The sequence below is a fragment of the Canis lupus genome, chromosome 14, assembly GCF_011100685.1.
Source record: "Canis lupus familiaris isolate Mischka breed German Shepherd chromosome 14, alternate assembly UU_Cfam_GSD_1.0, whole genome shotgun sequence".
NCBI classification, from domain to species: Eukaryota; Metazoa; Chordata; class Mammalia; order Carnivora; family Canidae; genus Canis; species Canis lupus.
Window position 1 is genome coordinate 23439051 of NC_049235.1, and position 22202 is coordinate 23461252.

At 36.5% G+C, this 22202-nt stretch overlaps 1 long non-coding RNA gene across 8 annotated transcripts in view; it reads right to left on the reverse strand.

Annotated features, from left to right (window-relative positions):
- LOC106559691 overlaps positions 1-22202 on the reverse strand; it is a 104708-nt gene that overhangs the window by 28569 nt on the left and 53937 nt on the right. For 6 of the 8 annotated variants that reach the window (XR_005369449.1, XR_005369444.1, XR_005369450.1 and 3 more), the window contains 3 exons: positions 22016-22118; positions 21280-21389; positions 18807-19870 (listed from right to left, as the gene is read on the reverse strand). This is a non-coding gene — a long non-coding RNA (uncharacterized LOC106559691). Of the gene's footprint in view, positions 1-18806; positions 19871-21279; positions 21390-22015; positions 22119-22202 lie in introns of those variants that run through there. The other 2 variants (XR_005369445.1, XR_005369446.1) reach the window with 1 other exon arrangement.

Genomic DNA, 22202 nt, shown 5'->3' on the forward strand with positions numbered 1-22202 from the left:
GCTTGGAAATTCATCTAAAAGTTTTGTGCTGAGGAAGTGACATTGAGTGTTTGGCAGCTTTGAATGTGTTCCTCTCAAGAGGCTGCCCATGTGCAGAGTTGGCAGGAAGGGACCTGGACAGGCATCAGAAGCTCCTCTAGCCACTCAGAATTAGAGGTCTTGATGGGTAAGGGAGCAGTGAGAAGAGGAAAAGGGAACGGGTTGATTTCATGCTCTTCTGGCTTGCCTCTTGTCTCTAGGTACAGCCCAGAGATGCTCTGGCAGGAGTGGGAGCAGCTGGATATATTAAGAAAGGCCTTTGTCCTTGCCATTCAGATTTGGGTGACAGACGCAAAATAGGCAGGACTTCAGGCAGGTTCAGAATGATCTTAATATTCTGAAACTTATTTTTGATTAGCACACTTGAGGTTTTATTTATTTTTTTAATATTTTATTTATTTATTCATAGAGACACAGAGAGAGATAGAGGCAGAGACACAGGCAGAGGGAGAAGCAGGCTCCACACAGGGAGCCCAATGTGGGACTCGATCCCGGGTCTCCGGGATCATACCCTAGACTGAAGGCAGTGCTAAACCGCTGAGCCACCTGGGCTGCCGCACACTTGAGGTTTTAATTGTTTGGAATTTTTTAGACAGAAATAGGTGGATTTTCATTCATCCTATGAGTGTTTTGAGGAAGCCTTCATCCCCTCCTCACAATAAAACACTTAACTTTCATTTTAATACGTAATAGTATTTAATTTCATTTTTTTCTTTTAAAGAAAGATTATCATTAGGAATGTCCACAAGGAAATCACGGGAAATAACAAAATCTTTCAAAATCTGTTTTTATGTGCTGTTAGAAATAATCATGTGAAAATTTTTTTAACTCAATCATCCTGGAAAAAATTTGTGGCTAAGGATGATGTGGAAAACTTCAACATTAAAAATAATATGCTAAGTAATCCAAAAGGGAAATTAATTTTCGCTTCGAAGGTGTTCACTAGCACAAACACTAAAATAATGAGTGAACTGGGTCTCCTGAGAAAATGCCAACTGTTGCTGCTTCCCACCGGGCTCTAGGTGTAACAAGCTTCTCTCACTGGCCTAACTTCTGACTCTGTGTCAGGAGACTTACGAAGGACATCTCTTTCAGCAATTAGAAACAATCTATTGTGTTATTATACACCGACTTATCCCAGTGTTAAGTCTCTCAGAATTAGCTGGTTTCCTTAACAAGTGCAACTATCATTACTATTGAAAAATAACAATAGTAACACCAGGCAACTCAGACTGCAAAGGTTGTTTAAATTGATGGTATCCTCTAAGAGCAGCAAATGTGACAGAGTACTCATTCACACCCAGATGCAGAGACCAAACCCCTAGGGGACAGCTTTGTTGGAAGTTTCAGGGCAATAATTTCCCTTTTAGGCTTAGCAGATTATGTGTAGCATAAATAATTTAAGTTCTTCTTTTATAATGTTTCATGTTACTAGATAAAAGGTAGAATCTGAAAAAGAGAAACAAAGGCCTTGAGCTATCCATCAGAGGAATAATCATTTACTGAAAAATTAGAAATTGACTCTGGGAAAGCCTGTTACAGAGTTGGCTTGTAGAAACCACCTTCTTCTGTGTGCCCTTCCCTTCAGGTTACCTTATCTTAGTGCCTCCCACTATTTAAGGTGTAGGCATTGCCACTCCAAGCTCTACACCTCAACTATTGCCCGTAAAATTCACGAATATCTTCATCTGTTAGTGTTTTTCAAGAGTAGTAGCAGATGTGAACCATGCTGTGAACAACGTTAACAATACGGATTTGTAAAAGGTTCACAGTATCCGCCCCCATAAAAAAAACTCAGTATAATTATATTCAAATGAGTGTCCCATTTAACTAAAATAATACCTACTTTTTGGGGTGCCTGGGTGGCTTGGTTGAGCATGCAACTTTTGATAAGCGGAGCTACATGCCAGAAGTTTTCTGGGGGTGGAAGTTAAGGGTGGAGTATCAAAATCTAAATGGGAGAGAAAGTTAAAGGAGAAAAAAACCCTCTAAGTACATTATATTCCCTTGCAATGTTAACTTAGAAATAAAAATTAAAGACACTAAAATGCTCCAGGGCAGGGGGTGGGGAATGTATGAAAACTTTAAAAAAGGGATATATAATGATTTCTTATAGCTAAGCCACCTCAAAAGAACTTTAGGAAACATCTCTTTACCCCAACCCTCAAAATATCTAAAATGAATTTTAGGACATAAACCTAATTGTTTTATGTTTAAAATACTTCTAAAGAAAACTAATAAAATAGAAACTATAAGATAGGATTGCAGAAATCCTAAGGTAGCTTCTAACAGCTATTTGTAACTTTGCTGGAATGTTGGTATATCAGATGTGTGCTTCTACTCCTTTCCACTCAGGTTCTCTGGTAACAGTCTCCCTTAAATTGAAATGACTGCTTTAGTGATTGTCTCTAGTTTTCCCCCTTGTTCTTCCTGGACTATATTATCAATTCTATGCTATGCTAAGAAACTGTTTATGTTGAAAAATTTCCTGAGGACTGTTATAAGCATTGCCCACAAGGAATCCCACTTTTTTTTCTCTTGGCATATTTATGTAATTTATTGTTTTAACCTATGAGTTAACTCAATGGAGAGATTATTTAAAAGGCTACTTGAGACATAGTACAATATGGATTACCATAGCTAATCCAAGTCACCATAATATTTACCAGAAATTATTTGCTTTTGTGAATAAGGGAAAACAAATGTTCTATGTGTACAATTATCTTGATCTTGAAGACCAGGCTTATTAGAGAAAGAAGATTAAGATTATTAGTTCCCTTTAAAACTCCAAGGTATCTTCCTTATAGTCATGCCTATGTATATATTAAATTGCATTTATAGTAGTTTCCATATAGGCTTGGATTTACTGATGTATAGATGTGATTATAATAGATCTTGTTACAAAAAAAACAAAACAAAACAAAACAAAAACAAAAAAATAGATCTTGTTACAATATAAACAATTACAGGTAGAATTTAATATAACACCTCTTTTAAAATTAGACCTAAAGAGTATTAGAAGGATTTATTAAAAAGACTAGTGGATTAGACATTAAACATGATTTTTAGTGCCCCACTCTCACCTTATCACAAATTGAGTAAGTCATTTAACCTTTCTGAGCCCCAGTTTCCTTATTTGTAATTGAAAATACAAAAAAATTATTATAGATACTTGACCCTTTAAATCATAATAGGGAACCTTGTGCTGAGAAAACAGAGACAGAATGGCCAGCACGTGTATTTTATTTATTGAACTTCACAGATGAAGAATAGGACTTCCACTTCCAGCAGCAATGGTAGACAAGACACTCTCTGCTGGAAACCAATTAGATCCTAAATAAAACATTTTGGTTTGTTGCTGGACTCCCTGGAAGTAGGTAAAATAATCTCCAAGTCCAATCCTCCCGTTCCCCCCCACCCCCCACCCCACTCTTCAAATAAAAGGAACAAGCTGAGTCAACACTGGAGCCTGGAGCAGTGAGCCAACAAATGTTCTGAGCAAGGAGCAGAGGAGAGAACTGTGTTATACTGAAGGAAAATACCAGAAGGATACTACAAATTGTAACTTAGGTACTGAACCTAGCGTCGACAGCAAGGAAGGGGAACTCAACCTGAGATCATGCATTAAGCCAGGACTCTCAAAGAGAGCTAATGTGACCCCAGGTGGGTAGTCTTCCCAACTTCTAACAGTAACCAAACCAAATCTCCATGGGAGAGCATCCTACAGTTATCCCATGAGATTCCCACAGTTTACAATCAGGCCACTATTCACAATCAAAGACCACTAGACTCACAAGGAGGTAAGCCATCTATATTTGAGCTGTCAGACAAAGACCAGCTGCTTATAAAGTACTTAAAGGAATACAGAACCAAAAGATTAAGCAGGCAATGGAAAACTTGTAGGAATGATCAGGCAGTTTTGAAAAATAACTAAATGGAACATCCAAATATAAAATATGTAAATGATGAAAGAAAAACCAAACATGTTAAAAAGCATATTAGCCAAAGCTGAAAAAGCATTAATGATCTCAAACATAGAAGTGAATAAATTAACCAGAATACAATTCAGAAAAGAAAAGGACTGGGAAATATGAGAATAATTTAAAATATTGATGATGAAACGAGAAGGTCTAACGTATGTCAAATCGAAGCCACAGAAGGCAAGAATAAAGCTAATCAAGGAGTAGTAACAGGTGAGAAATTTCCAGAAATGCTAAAAACATTTTTCTACAATTTCAGAAAGCACAATATTCCCAAACAGGATAAATAAAAAGAAAATCATTGCCTCAGTATCACCAAGTAGTGACTCTAGAGCAACAAGGACAAAAGTAGAGAGGAAAGACATCGCAAAAAGATCATTTCATGGACAGCTGATTGCTCAGCAGTAATAACAGAAAATAGGCAATGAAATAATATTTGTTGCTAAGTTTATCATCAATAGACTTACACTAAAGGAACTCTGAATCTAAAGCTGACCTCCTTAGAAAGATAGTATTCTTTGATGACAATTAATAAAAAGGTCAATAGCAAAAGGGTATCTTTAAAGTTCTCACATCGAGGATCCCTAGGTGGCTCAGTGGTTTAGCGCTGCCTTCGGCCCAGGGAGTGATCCTGGAGTCCCAGGATTGAGTCCCACGTCGGGCTTCCTGCATGGAGCCTGCTTCTCCTTCTACCTGTGTCTCTGCCTCTCTCTCTGTATCTCTCATGAGTACATAAATAAAACCTTAAAAAAAATGAAGTTCTCATATCTTTGAAAAGATATTACTTATCCATTTATCAGTTAAAAATCATAATAAAGTTTAAATATTTAAAGCTAAATTATAATGAAAATATAACCTGTCAGAACTAATATTTTTAAAGGAAATTTATCAGTCATAATTAGAAAAGAAAGTAGTCTGAAAAATGAACTTAGCACCCATCTTAAGTATTTAGAGAAGAGCTACAGAAGAAAACTGAAATAAATAAAAGGAGTGAAACAATAAAAATAAGATAATTCCATGAAATTGAAAACTACAACAGAAAGACAAACATGAAAGTCAGCTTTTTAAAAAGACTTAAACAGACAGTCCTTTGACAGACTGAGGGAAAAGCACAAATCATACAAAGACTAAAAAGGGAATGAAAATATATATACAGCACAGATTAAAAGAAAATACTGTGAGCAATTTTCTGTCAATAAATCTGAAAACCTACATAAAATGAGATAATTCTTAGGAAATATGACTTACCAAGACTGACTTATGAATTAAAAAACTTGAATAGTCCTAAAGCTACCAAAGCAATGGAACCCATAGTTTAAAACTTCCCACAAGGAAAGACTAGGCTCATGTTAATTTTTTTTTAAGATTTTATTCATTTATTCATGAGAGAGACAGAGAGAAAGAGAGAGAGAGAGAGGCAGGGACACAGGCAGAGGGAGAAGCAGGCTCCATGCAAGAAGCTTGACGTGGGAATCGATCCTAGGACTCCAGGATCACTCCCTGCGCCAAAGGCAGGCACCAAACTGCTGAGCCACCCAGGGATCCCCTCATGTTAATGTTATTAATGAAATTACTAAGCATCCAATGTTAATTTTTGCCTTTTATAGACTTAAGCAGCAAATAGAAAAATAAGAAATACTCCCTAAATCATTTTGCATAACCTGGGCACCAAAAATAGCAGGTACATTCGAGAACAGAAATTATAGTCAGTCTCTGTCAACCTCATTCAAGAATCTAAAACAAAGTATTACCAGATCTGGTGGGGTTAAACAAAAAGTTTATTGTAACCTAGTTGGGTTTATCCCAGGAATGCTAGAAAAATTCAACATAAGAAGAATCTAGAATTGTGATCCACCATAATAGATTAAACGGGAAAACCCATATATAATCTCAATAGAAGCAGAAAAAGCATTGGATAAAGTTGACCATAGATTCAACATAAAAACTCTTAGCAAACTTTGGGTAGAAGAGAATTTTCTTTAATGTGAATGAAGGTATCTACCAAAACTTTAGTAAACATTCTTAATGATGTAAAGTTAAAAGCATCCATTGGAAATCAGAAACAGGACAGGTTTTCCCACTATCATGTTTTAAGCACAGTTCTAGCCAGATAGTAAGATTTAAAAAAGCAAATACAAACATAAAGATTAAAAAGGTATAAACCTATCATTTGTTGCCAATACTATGATTATATACATAGAAAATCACAATCTAAAAACAACTTATTAGTAATAATAAGAGAATTTAGCAAAGTGGCTGGCTCTAAGACCAATCAATTGCCTTTCTAAACAATGGTCATAAACATTTAAAAATGTAATATAAAAAAGACATGGTTTATAATTGCAATAAAAACATATGCTGGGACGCCTGGGTGGCTCAGTGGTTGAGCATCTGTCTTTGGCTCAGGGCGTGATCCCAGAGTCCCGGGATGGAGTCCTGCATCGGGCTTCCTGCATGGAACCTGCTTCTCCCTCTGCCTATGTCTCTGCCTCTTTCTCTGTGTCTCTCATGAATAAATAAACAAAATCTTAAAAAAAATACATGGCATCTGGGAATAAATTTAACAAAAGGTATACAAGATTTATAAAGAAAAAAATAATAGAACTTGATTGAAGTCATTGGGGTCCTAAATAAATGAAAAGATGTGCCACATTTATAGACAGCAATACTTAATATCGTAAAGATGTATATTCTCTCAAATTGACCTGTAGATTTAAAATCCCCGCAGGATTTTTCATGGAATGCACAAGCTAATTTTAAATTTGTATGGAAGAGCTAAGAGAAACTGAGTTTCTTCAGTTCTTCCAAAAGAACTGAGTGTGACAACTTGTAAAAGTATCAAGACTTTCTAAAAATTAAAAAGCTGTAATAATTAAGACAGTGTAGGGGTGCCTGAGTGGCTCAGTGTGCTAGGCTCTCCCTCTTAGTTTCCACTCAGGTCATGATCTCCTGGTCATGGGATGAGCCCTGTGTTGGCCTCCACATTCAGTGGGGAGTCTGCTTGGGATTCTCTCTCTCCTTTCCCCACCTTTGTCCCCCCCGCCTTCAAGTAAATAAACAAAATCTTTAAAAGAATAATTAAGACTATAATTTTGGCAGATTGTTAGAAAAATTGACAAATGGAGAGCAACAAAATACAACAGAGAATAGACCCAAACATCTATGGAGACTTGATATACAATAGGGGTGGGATTTCAGAGCACTCGTGCTGAGACAAGGTATAAAAGATCAGGGGAGAAGGGAATTGGCAGTAACTACTGATAGGTACAATTTCTTGGGAGTGATAAGTATAATCTAACATTAGAAGATGATGATGGTCACACATTCTAAATATACTGAAAGCTGTTTAACTATATACTTTAAAAGGTGAACCTCATGGCATGTGAATTATGTACCAATAATACTATTAAAAAGTGCGCGCTGTATAGTAACACAAAACAACAGGGATGAATCTTTTAAAATATTATCTTGAATGAAAGACAGTTCCAAAAGATTATAGATACTGTGATACCATTTTTATGAAACAAAATGAGCCAAATGGCATAATATATTACTTACAGATTTATACACATTGATAAAACTATTTGGAATATGGCAAAGGAAGGATAAACATGCATGAGAGCTGCTCTCTCAGGGGAAAGTGAGGAATATAGGAACCCATGGTAGATGCAATGGTATTGGTGATCCTTTCAGTTCTTGAATTGAATGATTACTTTAAAGTTTTTATTTTGATTATGTATATTGTACATATTTTGTATATTGTACATATTTTATATTTGAACTGTTGAATGTGTCAAATATTATATTTACAAGATAATAAGAGAAGAAAATCCCTTTTTAAATTGGAATATTATGAGTATACCAGCAAAAAGTAAGTCACTTATAAAGGAGGAAACTAGGTTGACTCCAGACTTCCCCACATCACCCTCAAAATTAGAGATGGGGTAGCAAGGTCTACAGAGTTCAGAAGAAAATAATGTGACGTGAAAATTTTAAATCCAATTAAATTATCTTGCTGAGATAAATGCAACAGATAGATAGTAAGCATGAAAGAATGTAAAGAAATAAAAATTGAGCCCTATGTCAGGCTCCACACTCATCACAGACTCTACTTGAGACTCTCTCCCCCACTGCCCTTGCCCCTCCTCTCCATCCTTAAAATAAATAAATCTTAAAAAAAAAAAAACTAAACAAACAAACAAACTACTATATGATAAAATCGAGGCAACCAAGTAGATGAATCAAAGTAAAGAATACATAAATGGATGGGGTACCTGGGTGGCTCGGTGGTTGAGTGTCTGCCTTTGGCTCAGGGTATGATCTCAGGGTCCTGGGATCAAATCCCACATCAGGCTCCCTGCAGGAAGCCTGCCTCTAGCTCTGCCTTTTTCTTGTCTCTCAGAATAAATAAAATCTTAAAAAAAAAAAAAAAAAGATACAGAAATGTAGAAGCCACAGCATGAAAAGTTCTGGTGTTGAGCACTAAATCATTTAAAATAGAATCAAGACTAAACAACTGCTTGAATTATGGTTTCAGAACAGGATATAAATGTTATAAACCAAACATTGGAAAGAATAGTAAAACAAAAAAGTGGAGTTAGCTGGGAAGAGGTGAAAGAAAGTAAAATGTGCGTTTTCTCAAATTTTATAAGGATATCAAGAGATACCATGCAAAACTGAAACATATTTTTAAAATATATTGACTCTAAAAAAATAAAATAAAATAAAAATAAATAAAATATATCGACTCTACCTCAATCTTTATCACTGAGGGAACTATTGACACTGGGGGTAGGCATGTCTTTGATGCCAGGACTGTCCTGTGCATTGTAAAATGTTTGGTTTCTCTGGAACCCAGGTGCCAGAATGCCAGGATCACCTTAGTTATTATGACCACCAAAAACATGTCCATGTGTTTCTAAATGTACCATAGGACTTGGCACTGCTTTGAATTAAGCTGTTCCAACCTCCTAAGGTTTTTCATAGTATTTTTTCCTCTTAAATTTAGAGTTATGTCAGAGAATTAAAATCTCTTGATTTGAAATTACTAAAGGGATCATTTACCTAATATTCATTCAATTTCAAATTGGTATCCACTTCTAGTAAATTAGATTAAAATAAATTTAACACAGAATAAGCCCTGTTATTCAATGCAACTATTTGTAAGTTAACTAAAAATACTTGCTAAAACAAGGAATCTGAAAAAATATACATACTTTGCATATTTCATTTTGTTGCTGTGGTAAAATACAGATAACAAAACTTACCATTTTAGCCATTTTTAAGTGTACAGTCCTGTGACATTAACATATTCACATTGTTGTACAGCTATCACAACTTTCCATCTCCTGAACTTTTTCATCTTCCTTAGCCGCATATTTTAACATAAACCACATATATAGTCATTTGCCAATCTTTTGATTTGGGGCCAAAATCTCTACTTTGAAAGTGGTCCCCTGATTGGAATTCCCCCCGGCCATCTATTTTGCATGAACTATACCAATAATGTATTCTCCAGGATTTCCGGTCTCAGTTTTCTTTAAAATGAAACAAGAGCTGAAAGACACTTGGGAATGAATCTGAGTGCAGAATTCTTCTAGATTCCCCTCCGCCTCCCAATATTTTACCGTTGTGATGCTCATACCTAATATAAAAGCAAATTTTGAATTACTTTACGTCTGTGCAGTCTTCCTAACACACTCCATCTAGTCTTCATGGAAATAACAATTCATTCTTTTTACATTGGTATTGTATCTGTTTTTTAAAAAATTTAAATAAGTTATTTATTTTTAAAAGTCTTACTTATTTAAATAATCCTCACACTTAATGTAAGGCTTGAACTCACGACCCGAAATTCAGTGTTACCTGTTCCTCCAACTGAGCCAGAAAGATGCCAGAAGTTATATGATTTTTAAGTTAGGAGTTAAACACAAACTTGTGGAAAGTATTCAACTAAACTGATGGGGACAGCAGTATAGGGGCTTTTAGAAAGCTGTCTGCTTACTGTGAGCACTTTAAATGAAGAGCATCACCTATGAAATGATCTGGCAAGTTGGATATAATTAAATTTGAAATATTATGTATACTTGAGATGATTAATTTTGTGTGTAAATTTGACTGGCCCACAGGGCACCCAGATGTGTGGTCACATGTTCTTCTGAGTATATCCCTAGTGAGGGTATTTCTGGATGAAATTAACATTTGAATGGGTAGACTGAATAAAGCAGATTGCCCTCCCTAATGTAAGTGGGCCTCATCCAATCAATTGAAAGACATGAATAGGGCAGCCTCAGCGGTTTAGCGCCGCCTTCAGCCCAGGGTATGATCCTGGAGACCCGGGATCGAGTCCCATTAGTCCCACAGTCCCACGAGTCCCACGAGTCCCACGTTGGGCTCCCTGCATGGAAGCCTGCTTCTCCCTCTGCCTGTGTCTCTGCCTCTCTCTCTGTGTGTCTCTCATGAATAAATAAATAAAATCTTAAAAAAAAAAAAGAAAGAAAGAAAGACATGAATAGAACAAAAAGACTGAGAAAGGGAAACTCCTTTTGCCTGACTGCTTTGAGCTGGGACATTATCAGTTCTTTCCAGTCTTTAAACTTAAACTGAAAGATCAACTCCTTTTGGGTTTCCAGCCTGCCAGCTTTCAGACTGAAACAGTACATCATTGCCCGTGGGGCTTACGTTGTTGACTGCAGTTCTTGGGAATTGGGAATTCTTAGCTTCTATAACTTTATGAGTTCATTTTATATAGTAATTCTCTTTCTCCATACACACACACACACACACACACACACACACACACCCTGTTGGTTCTGCCTCTCTGGAGAATCCTAATACCTGATAACCAAATGCAGTGTGGATCTTGGAACAGAAAGAGGACATTACTGGAAAAATTGGTGAAATTCAAATAAAGTATTGGGTTTGGTCAATAGTAATATACTAGTGTTGGTTTCTTTGCTGCACTAAATGTACCATGATAATGTAAGATTTAACAGTAGAGGAAGCTGGATGAGGGGTTTATGAGAATACTCTGTAGTGTCTTTGCAGTGTTTCTGTAAATCTAAAATTATTGCAAAATAGAAACTGTTTCTAAAAATAATATGTACCATATTAACCCCCTTTCTGAAATCATTTCTGATTACTTACCCTCTATTTGTATTTATGCATTCTTTTCACCAAATGTTAGTCATCTGTACTTTGGGAAATTATTTGCTTCTTTCTTTGTACCTTTATTGCTTGATTTTTTTTTGAATAATGGAGATACATATTATTTGACTACAATAATAAAATCATTCTTCAAAATGTTTTAGTCTGTTTGGTAAGGTGACTTCTAGAAATCATCCATGTTCTAAAAGCACTGTGATATTTGATTTGGTGTTAGTTTTTAATAACATGGTTTCATCTATAACCCTCTCCTGGTAGATGCAAAGATAATTTTCAGATAAGGCTCCAGGATTAATACTATGTCACAGAACTAGGAAGATGACCAGGGGATGTTAGTATAAGAATATGTTGTTTCTGACCCATACATAGCTTAATGGTTTAGGTCTAGAGTTTCTTTTGCTTTTTGACAACTGTAAGCATCATAAGGGAAGGAAAGACTTTTAGATGCAGTTCTGTGGTTCTGTTCAAAAGAGCAGTGAGAATAAAGAACCATCAGGAGTCCAGATCTTCAAATCAAAGCAGAGGTTGCCATTGAATAATTGGAGGGATTAAAAGCAAATTCTGAAATGTTCTAGTACAAATAAAACTGTTTCATGCTCACTCTTTCTATTCCTTTATCCCTTTCTTTCCCCTCTTCATCCTGTCTCTCGCTCCTGCGATCCAGCCTCTCCCTTTTGATTTGGCCTATGAGGTGCTCACTGCAGATTCTCAAGGGAGCCATTTATCTTTTTTTCACTCCAAGATTGTGAATTTTTGGTAGGCAAAGAGAATATCTTCTTCATTTCCATGTTCCCCTCCCCATCCCTAAGCACCATCCTCACCCATGGAACACGGTGAGGGCTGTTGAATGAATGACTTTGAGGCAGGAGGTAGTAGTGATATGTATGAACTTAGCTAGCTCTGCAGATGGAACCTCTGAGGTTTTCTGGGTCTACCTATTCACCAAAATTCTGTGTCTCTCTCCTTCCCTATCGTTTTCCTTCCTCAATTCCCTTCTTCTTGTAATATAGCTAGAGGCGTATTGTCTTTATTCTACACCTTCTACATATGCAAACCCTAGGGTCATTTGCTCTTTGTAGGAGCCAGGTCTTCCACTTAATTTTGGTTTCTAGAAAGTATTAATCCATTGAGTGGTTTTCAAAATTTATCAGGCATCAGAATCACTTGGAGGCCTTGTTAAAACAGACTACAGGGCTGCGCGCCAAGAGGTTCTCATTCAGTAAATCTGGGGTAGGATGGGAAGATTTGCATTTCTAAGTTCCTAGGTGATGCTGATACTGCTAGTCCAGAAACTGTATTTTGAGAATCACTGGTCTATATATGACAGAAGCACTAGCTAGTTGTCTGATCCTCTCTGCCAGGGAGAAAAAAGAGATAGAGGCATTCATTGTCTAGAACTTCAGCATGATATAAAAGTAACAGGAAGAATATGCATGTTTTGTTTTAAACGCAAGGTATAAAGGGTTTGTGTTTTTTTTTTCTTATAATCGTCATTCTTTAATTCAAATCATTCCATAGACTGTATAAGTAAAGTTAAAACTGCTAACGTGGAGAAAAGACTATTGATATTTCTATCAGAGTATATAAAAAGGTTAATTATGGTGTGCACATCTTAAAGATCTCCTTGCCGTGTGAGCCATCTCCAGAAATACTTGCCATAGAACTGAAATAGAAATGATTATATGAGTAAATTATCACCCACACTCCTTGCATGCATCATTTCATACCGCAAGCCTTTTCTCTTTTCAAGGAATAATGGTTTTACATTTTACTTTGTGATGGCACTCTAATTGCTAAATATAATAGGGGCATTATGCTACAAAGTTAAAAGATTCCAAGTGAAAAGATAAGTCAAATATAGTAATCTCATCCAGCCAATGATTCTTTAAAGTGTGCTCCATTTTTCCCCCGGTTATCTCCCAATTCTGAACTCTCACACAATGATTTAAACTGAATACATGGCAGAAAAAAGGGAAAAGGGATCCTAGAATTCATCTAGCCCAGGCGCCTGCCACTATGACCCACTGGCCAAATCTGGCCCACTGCCTGTTTTTGTAAATAAAAAAATTTATTGGAGAACAGGCATGGCTGTTTGTCTACATACTTTTATAGGGCTGCTTTCACACTCCAATCACAGAGTTAAGTAGTTGCAACACAGACCATGTGGTCCAAAACTCAAAATATTTACTTTCTCACCCTTTACCAAAAACATCTGCTAACCCTGTTCCAGTCCAACCTATTTGTCTGGCAGGTGAAAAAATTTATCCTGAGAGAGAGAGAAAAGTAGCTCAGGGTTATACTCTTAAACAGAAACAGGATTGCAGAACACCAGGCATGCCCTCAGCAGCTCCTCCTATAAGAACTCTGGTTCCCCCAAGAGTCAAAGATATCCTTCATGATGAGTAGAAAAGGGGACATTGGGGTAAGCTTGCATCTCATTACAACTTTCAAAGAGCCCTCCATATGACAAACCCAAAAAGAACAGTGTGACATAAGTGTGCTTTGATGTTAGTCCAAAATGTATAAATGGCATGATTTTTTTCACCCATGTACAAAACACATTAGCAGCCTAACATTTAGTCTGTTTCTAATGATGGGAAGAGTCCTTTTTCATCAATGGGAGAATCATTAGGATGATCTTGCCTTCAGAAAATATACTAACTAACATTCTGTTGTTTAATATTCTCCACATTATCCAGAACTTTCAGGAGAATGTGCCTGATAGTGTGAATTATTTTCTTAAGTAATTATTTACCAAATTGACAAAAGCATATGGGTCAGTGTATGTATTTGTGTGTGTGTGTGTGTGTGTGTGTGTGTGTGTCCCCCTAAGTGTTTTTATTTATACATCCATGCCTAAAATAAAATTATGTGATGATGCTTGGTGTCAGTTCTCTCCAGTCTCTGTAATTTGTATGTTAAGGAAATGTGTCTCTTCTGAAAATGAATCCAAATTCTATGGTTTTGGGTAAGTGCACAGAGTTGTGCAATGAATTGAAGTGTTTTCAGCAAAAGGGTGATTATTTTGCTTGTTCCTTCATCATTGTTTTATTAGGTATCTCCTCTATGCTGAGACTAAGAGTAGAGGATCTGACTGTCTGATGGGGAGGTCATCATCTAGAAACATGTAGTATGCTATGTCTACAAATTTTACATGGAGAGACCACTGCATGAGACATTGGAGCAGAGCCCTGAAAGGAAGTAGGGGTTTGCATTAAGATATGCACATTCTAGGGAAATGAAAACTCAATTTTAGAGTTGTTACCTCCCTTGGGAGACTTTCTTGACTCCTCAGTCTTACTTACATATCCCTTTTCTGTGTTCCTATCGTGTACATCTATCCTAGGACTTTCCTCTCTGCCTGGCCTTCATTAGCTATTCAATAAATGAATGAATGAAGACTGAGTGAATCAATGAGTGAGTCAATGAACATACAAAAGGCAGAAGTGTGAGTCACTCTAGGCTGTTCATGGAACTGCTTATGTGGCTAGAGGATAGGACCTAGGGAAGAAGAGACAAGCCTACTGGGGAAAAAGGCTGGAGAGGTAGGTCAGGGTAAGGTAACAGAGGACCTTGTATATCACCCTAGGAATTTGGACCGTATTACCTTAGCAACATCTTGTTGGCTCCTATTATATACCAATCATCTGTTGGGTTCTAGAGGTACAAGATATGGCCCCTACCCCTGTGGAGCTTACTGATTCACTAAAGCAATATTAATTGTGGCTACAATGTCTCAGAGTTTCAGTTTCCTTTACTATTAAATTGAACCTACTTCATAATTGTTGTGATGATTAAAATGAGATAATACAGGGACACCTGGGTGGCTCAGTCAATTAAGCATCTGCCTTGGACTCAGGTCATAATCCCAAAGTTCTGGGGTAGAGCCCAAAGTCAGACTCCCTGCTCAGTGGTTATCCCTCTCCCTCTGCTCCTCCACTGGTTGTGCTCTCTCTCTTACGCATTTTCTCTCTCTTAAATAAATAAAATCTTTAAGAAGTAAATAAAATAACATAAATAAAACTCTCTGGCACATAGAAATTACTAAGTATCAAGTACACTTATTATTGGGAAAAACAGACATTGAACAAAGACTTTAAAGTGGTGTTGGAGAACTACCATAGGTGAGGCCCACAGTGCAATGAGAATTTAATGGTGGTGAATGGAATGGGGCATAGGGAAAGCAGACATGATCTGGAGATTCAAGGAAGGCCTGTCTAGGGAAAGATTGGATGGAAAGATGTCCCAGGGTGAGGAGCTCCTTATGAAAAGGGAAGAGATCATTGTGACGGTGAAGTAAGAAGAACACCAGTCGGGCTACAGTATATGGATTGGACAGAGTGGGAGAGAAGAGTGGCTGGAATTGATCCTGGAGAGGCAGGCAGAGGCCAGTTTATGGAGGGTCTTATGAGTCATGGTAAGAATGGGGCTTTGTCCCAAGTTAGTGGGAACCACTGAAGGGATTGAACATAGGGATGACAAAACCAGAACCGTTTTTAAGAGGTGGAGAGAAGGAGACAGATATTCAAGAGGACAAGGGAGTTGACTTTATTGCTGATTAATTAGATATAAAATGTGAGAGAAAGAAAGGTATAAGAGGTCTCCCAGATTTCTGGTTGGATAGGGTATCATTTACTCATATAGGAAGACGAGAGGAAGAGAAGACTTTCAAGGTCAAAGATGAGAGCAAAAAAAAAAAAAAAAAAAAGATGAGAGCAGTTGAGGTTGTTGTACCAGCATGGATAGTGATGGAACTCAGAATATAAGGGAGCCCAAGAAACTGGGCATGGATGAGATTGCCAAGGAAAGTAGATAAAGTGAGGAGACAGTCAAGATGGAACTCTGGGGAAAAAAATCCAGAGGAGACTGAGCAGGAGTGCTCAAAAAGGTTGGTTAAAAACTGGAAGATGCTGATATTACACAAACAAGGAAAGAGAAAAGAAGAAAAGACAAAGGCAGATATGGTTAACATTATTAAATGCAGTTTCATTTTTTTAAATAAGGACTGAAAATAGTCACATGGATTTGGCAATTAGGGTATCTCTGAACAGAACCATCTAAAACTCTCCTAAACTCCGAATAGGCTGATTTTTGGAGATCTTACCCCATATTGTAGCAAACATTAAAATGTATCAAATTCTACATTAAATGTATCACAAATGAATTTAGGTATACAGTATTTTTCCTTATGGAATTATCACTCTTTAAAATTTTCTAGTTTTCTTTTTGTATTTAAGCCAATCAATTTTTCCTATAGATCTCAAACACTTTGTAGATTCTCAAAAACCAAAATCATCTAGTTCCTATCGATGATGAGCACAAATAGAGTAGGCTACAGTGGATGATAGAGTGAATGATGAAGCAAAGAGCAAAAGGATGGGCTTCTCTTTCACAAGAATAAATGGGAAAGGGCAGAAAGAGAAAGAAAGAAGCAAAAAGGAACATAAAGTCCAGGGAGGGTAGGATTTATTTAAGATTAGAGCTTTTCACACAGTTTGGAAGAAAATAGTAACACAACAAAATGTTTTTTTAAAAAGGTTAATGATGCAGGAGATAGTAGGAATATTTGATTAAAATGCTACTTTCAGAGACAGCAGATAGGAAACAATCCAGAAGGATTCATCTTCTTAAAAATCCTCTTTCTCTGATTCCAGATGGAAGGAGAGGAGGACAATTAGATAGATGTTCACACCTTATACCTATTAATAATGAGATACATAAGTCAAGATTATCAAATAACTCCAATACCACCATTCAGTGTTATTCTTCTAAAGATTAGCAAATACAGGAGCAGCATGGGAAGCTTCAAGTGGTTAACAGCTCTGTGTTTCATAACTAATCCCAAAGTACTGTGATGTAGAATGCTATGTAGATGTCTGTGGGGGTTTGGCTCTTGTTCTTTTATGAGCCAAGAAGAGGCAAGTACAGTCTGCAAGAAAAATGCCCACCTGTGTCAAGCAAATTGACTCATCAAAGGCACCATCTGATAGATCTGATAGATTAGTTGATTTACACAGAGAAAGCAAGAGGTATATGGAAAGTGCATTAACCCTTTGGGGCCACTGGGGCAACATTAGTAAATCATTGCTACAGTCCTAAATGGTTCCCCTAATGGCCCCAAAGAGTAAATGCATCCCCAAAGAGGCTCAGATGATCCCAGGTGGTCATTTGTCCTCTGAGACTTGGAGTGATTACAAATGCTCTCCAAGAGCTGGGTCAGTGGCCCAATTCCCAATCCCAGGTAAGGAAACTGAATTTTATTCTAGGCTACTTAACCAGTTGCTGACAGAGCTTAGATTAGGTATTAGCCAGCTAAAGTGGTTAGCTAATAATTAGCACTGCTGCTCTACTACCAGTAGGTATTCCAGTGACAATCACCACAGTAAATATTTGTCATTCAAAATGTAATTGTTCACAGTGAAATACTCCACATTTATTACCATGGGGTAGGCAAGTGGTTCCAATAAGATGGAATTGAATGGTCTTTTGCAAAAATGTTTATTTTAGTCATGGCTTTTTGTCACCAGATGCTTGTTAGTTATTAAGCTCAAGCTAATAAAAGAGGTGGAAGTTTTTCATAATAGATATTGGTAGTTACCCCCAAGCTTTGTGAGTTTGTTTATCAGGATCATACATTGAAAAAATTGGATTATTTTTGGAGGCATTGCTCAAGGAATCATGAGTGTGTCACAGCTAAAAGAGCCTTTGAAATCCTCAACTTAAGGGTGCTTATTTTACAAATGAAAAAAATGGTTTCAGAGTGGCCCAGCTAGCCTTAAGCTGGTGAAATGAGAAGGTCCATTACTTGAAGACAACAGAGAAAGGAAGCCACAGGACTTCAAGTCCAGAGGCCATGTCAAGAGTGGTGGAGAAAGAGAACATTGCACAGGTCATTATTGGAACCTGGGTTTACTATAAGAAAAAGGCCACTGATTCTTTGCAAAACATACATTCAGTTACTAGGCCTTCTCCCTCTTTAAAGTAAATGATGGAGTATGTAGAAAATATAAAAGCAAGAAAGTTGACAAAGGATAAGCATGTAAAAATTTGAGCCAAGAAAATTGATTCCAGGGCTTATCTACTTCTACCCCTCAAAGCTTACTTGTATGGCCAAGGACTTCTAGAAATTTCATGACCAGAGGTCCACCTGTAAATTTTCTAGAAAGAGAAAAATAAAATCTACAACAATTAATTGTGCTCCATGAACACAGATCTTGATTGTTTTTGATGATGCTTCCTAATATATTATGAATGGGCTATTATAAAGCTTACATAGAATAGCAGTGGTCTGTGTAATTTTTGCCTACCATGGTAGCTTTTTGGTCAGTAGATCAGGGTTCTGGGATTGCATAGAATAGGACATTAGTTTTGTTTGTTTTGTTTTGTCTTGTCTTTGGTGATTAGATTTAGGACATAAGTGCCAATATTTTAATCAACAGTGGCACTTCCCTGTTGATGTCCTGGTGGAGTTCATTGAGTTTCACAAACACAGAAAAGGCAGACTTAAATATAGGGTGACTCAGAAAGGAAATTCAGCTTTCTTGCCTAAATAGGAGATACATGTGATTATTAACCAAAATAAATACAAGGGTCAAATAATTATAATAATTACATTGATCTTTGTGGATTTGAGACTTCTTTAATATCCATAAATTAAGAATCACTGTTAGTGAATTCATTAATTAATAATAATCTCTTGCAGTATATATCATCTTACACATTACAAACTGCCTTCACCTATTTGTTTTTGTTTTGTTTTGTTTTGTTTTTGATGTTCACAACAAATGTGACATGGTCAGGGCAAATGTTATTCTCCCCATTTAACAGATGAGCAGTTGGAATCTGCAGTGGGTCCAGAGCAATTTCCATTGACAACAATGCCTCTAAGGTCCTGTTAGCAGTCCCTTTTTGATGAATAATGACTTTTTTTTTCCTCACCTAAGGGCTTAGCCTTCAAACAGGATGTCTTTAATATAAGTGTTGACGGAAGATATGCCCTAGAAAAATGAGAACTGTGCCACTGACATGTCTTTGTGAAATTCAAGTAACCTCTTTCTAGCAATAAAAATTGAAATAAAAAGAGTGCAGATTATACAGGTTTTTAATTGGGGGTAGAAATGTAAAGAGGATCCTAATTAATGAATTTGTTAATAACTTTTCCCACTTTGCTGGATGTCCAGCTATCAATTCCAATGAGTTTTGGACTTTGGCCATAACATTTATCTATTTCTCCAAAAGCCAGTTTCATTCATACCCAAGTTAAGATCACCCAAGTTGCACAGTGTACTTTTGCCAGTCTGGTGGAGGTTTTGAATGCCTCCAGACTGATGTTCCCTAAGAATCTGAAAAATATTCTTTGCATACCAGCTGTCGTGCTCCTTTGATCCCTCAATTTGCATATGGTACATTACTCAACAAGAGTTTTTCTTTCTGTTTCGCCAAATGCAGGTGTGCAATCATTCTGTGAGAGCTCTCATACTTGGTTATGTAAATTACCCTCCAGGTCCAAGATCTGAAAAACTCAGTTTTTATGAAGACAATGAAAAACCACAATATTTGTACTCAATTTTTTTCTGTCCTCTGAAACACTTCTTCCTGCTCCTGGTAACCCCACACATGGCACCAGTCATTTCGGGAAGGGTTTTTTTTCAGCTGGTGTAGGTTTGTAGAAAGATGTTCTTCCCAGGCTATAAAAAAAGTAATGAAATATATTTGTTCACTTTGCTTTCTAAAAAACCCACCAATTTTTTTATATTTATATCTAATATCTTCCCAAAAACTTAAGAATTCTTGGACTCTCTATCTTCTCAAGCATTACTTTTTTTCTTCTGCAGTCATTTTCTATAAAATATATATGTCTCACACCAAGAACACCAAACTGAAATACTCAAGTAAAGAAAAAAGGTTTTCTTCTTCCTCAGTTACGTTTATGTGCACAGATGCTAATTGGAGTGAAATAAAGGGACTATGAATGTTTAATTATTATAGAAAACCTGGGCTTATTAACATATGGAGTATCCTTAGCTGTAAGTCAGTATTACTGTAACCAGGAGTTCTAAGTACACATAAAAGACTGAATATTTATCCTATGTGAAAATCAGCCCCCAATAACACTATTTTATCTTGTAATTCTTTCAAAATGTCAAAATTTGTATCCTATATAAATAAAAATGTGTGATTTTCATGCAAACTAAGAATTTCATTAGTAACTCAGATTTTATTCACTATCAAATATAAGATGATTTTGAACTTACTGTTTCTCAGTAAGTATAAAATAAACTTTTATTGGTATAAATTGTTGCTTTACTCCAAATTTTCAGAATCATCAAATAAAAATACAGAGAAGGAACACAATCATTTTTCCCATATGACTCCTTTAGTTCTTAAGCTTTGTTCAGGACTTGGGCTCATACTATGAAAGACCAAAAACAAACAAGCAAACAAGAACCAAAAGCAAACAAAAAGAAAACCTTTCTTTGCTTTTTGTTTAACTTAGTTTCCAAGTCAAATTTCAAATTTTATTATCATAATTACAATCACTGAACTTTTAAATGTCTACATTTTATAAAATGAATTAAGGAATATTATAGTAGGTGCCCTTTATACTCCAAGTAAGTCATAGTAGAGCCTTACATTGCTTGCAATAATTAGATCAGAAGAAAATGTATCCTTTTATATCATATAGTATTCTGATGGCTAAACTCAGACTGCCAGGCTCATGCCACCCACTTCAGCTAACTGGATGGATCATTTCTCTGTATGTTACAGAGGTAGCCCATGCTAGTAGAGTGAAGAACCCTGAGACAAGTAAACTCATACACCAACTTCAAGCTCAGACAGTTTTGAGAGGGTTCTAGTTTTAAAGGCTTTTCAGAAAAAAAAAAAAAATTTTATGCCATAAACACAGGCAGTTTGTCCAAGTCCTTTCATCTTAATATGCCTTCTGGTCAGCTGTCTTTACTTTCTATTGATCAGGCCATTAGGAGAAATAAGAGGAGTTTTGCAAAATATTTGTCCTTCCAGGAGACCGCATTATGGGGGGTTTGAAAACATGTAACTTCTGTACCCTTTCTTAAGAGCCTACCAGTCATCTTACCTCACTTATTGTTGCCTGGAGCTCGAGTCCCAGGCTTCTTTTATGCAGGAGGCCGGTTTCTTATCCACATTAGATTGTGCCAACTTGCTTTCTTCAGCAGATTGTTGGTGCTAAATAAATGGTGTGATTTGTAGTAATAATGGTGATGATAATGAATCTTAAAACACCTAACTAATCCCGGTGAACTCTCTGTGATGTTAAGACTGTGGAACACATGGTTGACTAACAGTGATAATGACTGAAAATGAGGTGATAAATTACTATGCAGATTGCCAATGGCCTATAATTGTCTCAAAAGGAGGACATTTCATTAGAGACCAATCCCACTTAAATAAATATATGTGTAGCATTTAGACATAGAACTGCATCTGTACAATTTTTACAATAACCTGCTCCATAAAATACAGGGATAACTTGGACAAACACTCCTGGAGTCAAGGGACATAGGAGGTAAGACTTAAGATTGTGTTTGCTCTTTCTTGAATGTCACATTGTTCCTGGATCTGTAAGCATAACTTTAGAGGCTCCACCAATATAAACACAAAACTACCTAGTTATGAGCCTGTGTTTACACAGTCCTAGATCAAAAGCCCAGACACTCAGGTTCATTTGCATTTGTTGCCAAAAATGTCCTGATTCTTCTTTTGAATAATAGCAATAATTCATATTTTGATGCCATTTGTTATCAAGATTCATTTATATTTACAAATCTTATAAAAGGCCTCATATTCTTTACCATGTTGCCAGTACTTTCTTTCTTTCTGGTAGCATTGTTCTTTTCTAAGGAACTGATTGTGTGGCAGATCGCAGGATCATTGCAGAGAGCGCAGATGAAAAGCCTGTTATTCCAAAGGATTAAATTACAATTCTTAGTGAACCATTGCCAAACTATTTTTTTCAAACCCGGGGAGGATTGGAAATAG